This window comes from Papaver somniferum, chromosome 10, assembly GCF_003573695.1.
Source record: "Papaver somniferum cultivar HN1 chromosome 10, ASM357369v1, whole genome shotgun sequence".
Classification (NCBI taxonomy): Eukaryota; Viridiplantae; Streptophyta; class Magnoliopsida; order Ranunculales; family Papaveraceae; genus Papaver; species Papaver somniferum.
Genome location: NC_039367.1, coordinates 33,930,509 through 33,937,218, shown reverse-complemented (window position 1 = coordinate 33,937,218; position 6,710 = coordinate 33,930,509). Strand labels below are relative to the sequence as shown.

At 35.3% G+C, this 6,710-nt stretch overlaps 1 long non-coding RNA gene across 2 annotated transcripts; it reads left to right on the top strand.

The window, feature by feature from the left end:
• The first annotated feature begins 1,071 nt into the window (after positions 1–1,071).
• On the top strand, positions 1,072–4,457 carry LOC113319235. Of its 2 annotated transcripts, none has more exons than XR_003345253.1 (5): positions 1,072–1,313; positions 1,860–2,189; positions 2,341–2,427; positions 3,202–3,291; positions 4,029–4,457. It is a non-coding gene; the product is annotated as an uncharacterized LOC113319235 (long non-coding RNA). The 2 variants fall into 2 exon arrangements; XR_003345252.1 differs by having other exon boundaries at positions 1,860–2,204.
• Positions 4,458–6,710: the final 2,253 nt, after the last annotated feature.

Genomic DNA, 6,710 nt, shown 5'->3' with positions numbered 1-6,710 from the left:
AACCTCTTGGGAAAAAAGCACCTTAAGCGGCTAAAGATCTGCCTCTCAAGCATTCTTTTAGCTTTTTTTATTTATTTAAAATTCTAAAAACGTGTCCCACACTAATTTTATTAATTAAAAACTCTAAATATGTCTAAAACGGCCAAAGAAAGACCGCCCAAGTGATTTTTTTTTTAAAAGCGACTAATGATTAGCCTCTTAGTCTCTTTTCTACTCCTTCTATAGTGTAACAAACATTCTTTCATCCAGTCTCTCACTGAATTTGGTAGTGAATGAGTGCAAAAAATACTAATTCCATAACCCTTGCTCTTAGCAAAAAAAAAAAAAATTACTTCGAAGTTATATCTTTGAGTTAAGGATGTGGGCTATTTGCTAAAATCCGTTGGAAATGCAATTATCCTTAGACCAACCACATAGGCATTGTTTAATCTTACTTTGTTCAACATCTGTTTATTAATAAACCACCTTTGTATGAAATTCTATCTAAGGGCAAGATATATGGAGTAAGGATTCTCATTCAATATGAATGAGTTTCACTGGATTTGATCTAATTTGGTGCTACTATGGAATGAGAATACCCACTCATTCATCAGTAATCATTCATACACTCGTTGGAATGACTTTGAGCGGCTAAAAATTTGCCTCTTGAGCTTAATTTTAGAGTTTTATTAATTTAAAATTCTTGGAAACGTGACCCATAATTAGATTTTCTTATTAAAAAATAAAATAAATAAAGGGAGGTATATGTTCAGCTGTTTGGATAGAAATTTTCTCTCCAAGCGGATAAAAATCGGCCTCTTAGTCTCTTAATTTAGTTCCTACGGTAAAAAAAAACACTCTTCCACTTAGCCTCTCGCCTAATTTGGCAGTGATCGAGGGTTAAAAACACTAATTCCATAATCAAAAGAAATATGCATCATTTATGGGCGGGGCCTAGTTTGAAACCGTGAACCCAAACACTACACAAGTCTACACAGGCAGGCCTAGTTTGGCACTCATGTGAATCCGGCCATTTTCTCTTATATAAAAAAACAAACTTCTTTTTCGTTTATCTTCTTGTTGAGAATCAGATCTCAAAAATTACTGTCAACATTCTTTCTCAGATTCTTCAATCTTTATCTCTCACTTCTTAAAAATCGTTACCACTACTCACATTCCAGTGAAACTGCCAAATGAAGATGAAACCCGTTATCTTGTTAAGGGTTTTAGTTTTTATTGATAAAACCGTAATAAGAATTCGTCGGACCTTGAAAGAGAGAATCAGTTGAACCATCAAGTTTCCTAGAGAAGTGTATTGAACCATCAAGTTTAAGGTAACTGGTCTAGATTTGAGTTTTCAGTATTTGCTTGTTGTTTGAGTTTTGTAGATTAGTGTAAATATGATGTGTCTGTGTAATTTATCTATGAATAATAAAGGGTGTCAGTAAAGTATTTCATGTGTAGTTGACAAATCCTTTGTTTTGGTTGTAACAACAAGACATGGTAAGAACCATGTCCTGGTCACATTGGTAGATTCTTCTTTGGTAGTTGGATCAGAATTAGTATTTTATAGGTATTCTTTTGAGTTTGAAGAGCAAATTTGTTAATCTACTTTTCATAAATTTGGATTCTGATATGTGTAATTTTGGATAGGTTTTAAGTTATTTATGATATTATGATCAAAGTCGCCCCCCTTTGCCATTAGATTAATGATGCTGCTCGTTCTGGATACTATAGACTAGAGATTCAAGATGCTGCTCGTTCTTTGTGTTTATGTACTGATTAGTTTAAATTGATTGCTGAAAGGGAATGTTGCTTGATTAGTTTTTTCTCTTTGAAAATACAAGTCTTAACATTATTGGGAATTATTTGGATTGCAGAAGCTTAAGTGACGATGCTACATTCAAGAAGCTTTTGGATGACACCAACAAAGAGCGTGAGAACAAATGGTGGAGCAGGTTTATGGATTGATGGGTGGAACCAAGTGGAATCCTTAGCAATTTTTCGAATCTCTGCAGTAACTTTTCAGACCTCAGCGGGGTTATAGTCATCCTGGCTCCTGAAAGTATTACTTTTGGTAACACTATTCAAGGGCCTCTGTGTGCAAGAGTTCCAGAGGGAGATTGTGAAATGGAACTGCAGTCCAAATGTGATCACTTATGCCAAGAGGAAGACATGCAGTTTTGTACTTCTGCAGTGGCATATTGGACGTAGGTTTCTATCGGGTATTCCTCTTGTTTTTAACTAATTTAAGCTGAAAATATTACCAGTAAGCTCTTATGATCGATATCATTAGTGACGGGTATGACTCTCAGTTATATATTCTTTCTTTTTACCTAGTTCTATGAATTTGGTTGTCAGATTTGCGGTAAAACATGTTGGTTCGCAGTTGGTGTACAAAATATAATGAATTGAGACCATGCTCCATCACTTCAGAGCTATAAGTAGGTAATGTCTATGTAATTCCCCAGACATACACTTTTGCCTCATGGTTGTATCTGATGCTAGCTTTTGCCTATAAAAGACCCTTAATCTAAAATGTGAGCTTAATTTACGAGTTATCCTTTTCGTTGCCTAAGCTACTCCTAGAACACGAAATGTTGCTGTTAAAACTGTTGCTTGCACTGGGTTTTCCAACTGGGCTAGTGATCACCAAGGACACACTCATTCTGTAGCAGAACCTCACTTCAAATCAGCTTTTTACATTCTTAGGAGTCCAACTATAATAAATGGAAGTTTACATTTTGTTGCCATATGGAAAGTTGTGACGATGGATTCGGGCTTTTTGATCGAGACCACATCACCTTCATATGGATTTGGGCTTTTTGGTGTTCATTTTTTCAACCTTTTGTTTCATGCGGAATTTTGCATGTCTTGTTGCTCAATGTTGGTGGTGGTGACCTCATAGGCCACTATATAAAGTTCTCTATTTTAGTTTACCCCTATGTCTTTAGGGTACATATAAGAGAAAGTGAGATGGATGATCCAACGGTTGGGCTAGGAGATGTTTGAGATTTGATCTAGATATCCATCGACATCCCCATCCGTTAGGTTATCTATCTAGCTTTCTCTTATACCCTAAAAACATAAGGTACTCTACAAATATATTCAGTTGTTGGAAATTTTATTAAGCAAACTTTCTTTTTCATTTTCCTTCTTACTCAAATCTCAAATTTTCTGTTGTTTGATTGTAGGCTCATAATTGTTTTTGTGTCTCCGCAGTGTTTCCATGAGTCACTTCCAGAGTTGTGGTACATGGAGCTGTGTGTGGATGATGTACCTCCCATCCAACGCAAATCAACTAGCAGCAAGGTTAACTCTTCATTTTCTGATTTTATTTAGGGTATTTAGTGCATTTACTTGGTCTATTTCTTCATTTGTTTGAATTTAATCTATAATTTGAAGACGTTAAGCTTAAGATTAGGTTGTTATGTGATGATATATGTATTGGTTTTTCTGTTGTTTCATTAGTCTTTTCACCCTTTTCTTGATAAAACAAGTCTGGCATTATCGGGAACGGGAATCATTTGAATTGCATAACTTACGAAACTTTCGGATGTCAGGAACAGGACATAGTATTAACAGTGATAGGATCTATGTTCTTCGTACATTGATAGAATTCGTCTTTGGTCTTTCGGATTTATATTATGTTGTAGAGGGTATCTGTCGCACTTTTGCCACTTGGATCAGAACTAGTATTTCGAAGGTATAATTTGTTCATTTCTATTTCATAACTCTGGATTCTGATATCCGTGTAATTCTGGAAAGGTTTTAAGTTATTAAGTTTTTAATTTCATAACTCTGGATTCTATTTCATCTCTATTTCATAACTTTTAGAGATTGAAACAATGTACCGTGTTTCTTTCTTTTAGCATCTTTGTCTTGTAATTCAGACCGTTCACTGTAGAGATGCAGGATGGTGCTCGTTTTGTTTGTGTTTTTATGTACTGATTAGTTTAAAGTAATTGCTGAATGGCATGCAGTTTGATGAGTCTTCTCTCTTCGACGAAACAAGTCTTTAACATTATCAGAAATCATTTGAATTGCAGCACTTTAAGTGGCGATGTTACACCCCAAGAAACTTTCGGGTGTCAGCAATAGGGAGCGCATGATAACAAATGATGGAGCATGTTTATAGATTGGCGTGTTACCCTGAGCAATTTCTCAAACCTCTGCAGCAATTTTCAGACCTCATGGGTTATGATCCTGATGGTGACAATTTAATTGGGGAATGGAATTATTACATGTAGGTCACTCATATGGGCATAGTAAAACTGGAACTGCAGTCCAAATGTGGTTAGTTACCTCTTTGTTTTTTGGATTTTGCAAACAACTTGAATCACAAGTTGAAAACTTGCAGATTTGTATTATTGTGCAGTGGCTTGTTAGCCGTAGGTTCCTATTCTGTGCACCTAAACATTTTAACAAATCTAAACTTAAATGAATATCAGCAAGCTCCCTTATGATTGATAGCATTAGTGATCGTCATGGCACTGTCAGTAATATATTACTATCGAAATCTTTCTTTCTTCTTGGATATCTTCTCTGGTTTCAGTTTCGGTTGTTGAACTTTAGGGTAATGAGATGGTGAATGTTTGATTGTTGCATTCATTCTCATCCATCACACACACTACTCTTCATTAGGCATTAGCATAATTTTCGGGGTTCCTTTGGGTTTCCTGGTTTCTCCTTAGCTGGTCATGGACCATATAAATTGTACAACATTAAACTTTGAAGGTTATAAGTTTTTTCTGCTGATGAATGATTGGAGTTGGAAACAATTTGTTTGTTTCGAAAATGATTATTCCTAAAGAAGAACAGGCAAAAATGGCGGAAACTCGGGAAGATTAGATTCCAATCTTTACAAAGCATATTTAAAGATGAGTTGGTTTCCTTTTATTCTTGGTCTTGATGAAATATATTGGATTGTATTGGTGACGGGCGTAGGAAAATTGATTCTAAAAGTGAGTCGAGAATTTTCGAGGCAGATTTGGGAGCTTCTGAGCCTGAAGACTGTAGTCGGATGGACAGAAACACACCCAGTGGCTGGCTGAATTTACAAACGGTTAGCTATTATTTAGCTTGAATGGGAACAAACAGTATTAACAAAATAATGGGTGTGAATGGATGGGTTACACACGGTTGATGCAAGAGTACTAGGAAGCAGAATACTATCTACTCAGCATCCAGATAATGTATATCATCAGTCCAAAGGATCTGGAGGTACCATTTTAGGTTAAATCACTGTCTCCCTGTGTATTTTCTGATGTGCGATATTTCTTATGATCACATTGGTCTCTTTTTTCTCCCCCTTCTTTCATCGTATGTGACTCTAAAATTATTGTTCTTTTAATGGAAGAACTGGGGTTCTTGTTTGATTTTCCTTCGCCATTGCTCAAAAGTTTAATACTCCGTACTAAATTAGATGAACTAGTTGTGGTTTGCACAATTATAAAGGCAAGGAGGAGAAAGGAGAATTTTTAAGTATTTTATATAATTATATCTTTATGAAAATTATTATTAAAAATTAGAAATGATTTATCTCTCAAACTATACAACATATATTCGTAAACTTTACATTATTTTAAAGTATTTTAAAACACCTACCTAACGAATATAGACATAGCTATCAAATTATACATATTTCCGATACTAAAAAGGTAACTTTAAAAATATTTCATTATTTGATGATACAGGTCATCTATTTTGGAACAAAATTTAAAACTAACAAGGTCATCTAATTTAGGACGGAGGGAGTAGTATCTAGGTGTCTAGGCAGACAAGCCGGCGTAAAATCTAGCCATATTTTTATGAGACGAAATCTTTCTGAGATAATGTCTCTAGCCCTACCCCGACTTGCTCGGGACAAAAAGGCTTTCGGTTTCGGTTTTCAGAGTAGTTTTTAGGTGGTTATTATGCCTAATTAGGGGATTTGATTAACTGTATCTTGAATATTCCGGGAAAATTTTTGGGAAATAGGTCTCAGAATATGAAAAGCAATAAGCTTATGGAACATAATAATTGGGATCAATAGAGGACAGCACAGGATACGTTAATCACATAGTTGGTTTGCTGAAGACATAGAATGAAATTTCCTGTATAGTCCTATGTATCTCATTAGTTGGAAATGTTTCATATGCAGGGAATACCAAAACATGAGAATTATTCAGACGTGTGATGGTATCATTTTTTTGTTGTGTGGTATCTTTAATAATTAGCCCCACGAAAAACACTGCTCCATATTGGTATACATAAACTCTCTTGTTTACGTGTCTGCAATGTGTATCTATGCCACATTGGCAGCTCAATTCACGTCATCAAGTTCATTCGTTTCGTTGATTTTACGTGTTACATTGGTATCATGACTTGGATGGTTCCATGCATATGAGTTAATACCTTTAGAGTATTAGATTGAGGATGATATTAAAATACCCTGAACATAATTGAAGAATGAAGATATATAAGTTGCTAAACTTTGACATTATTGCTTTATTTTGTAATCAAGCTCTCCCCTTCGTATCAAGCTCTCCCCTCTTTCCTCTCCAACGGCTATTTTTCTTCATCCACTTTCCAACAAAATTTCATGAAACTGTAATGCCAGGGAGTGGATATTCATGCTTGTGTCAAATCCTTAGATAAAAGGGGTAAGTGAATGGGAATGGTTCGATCGGCAATCAGTAAACGAAGGTCCATGCTTTCAAAAAATTTATTTCAAAACCTGTTTAGTTTTC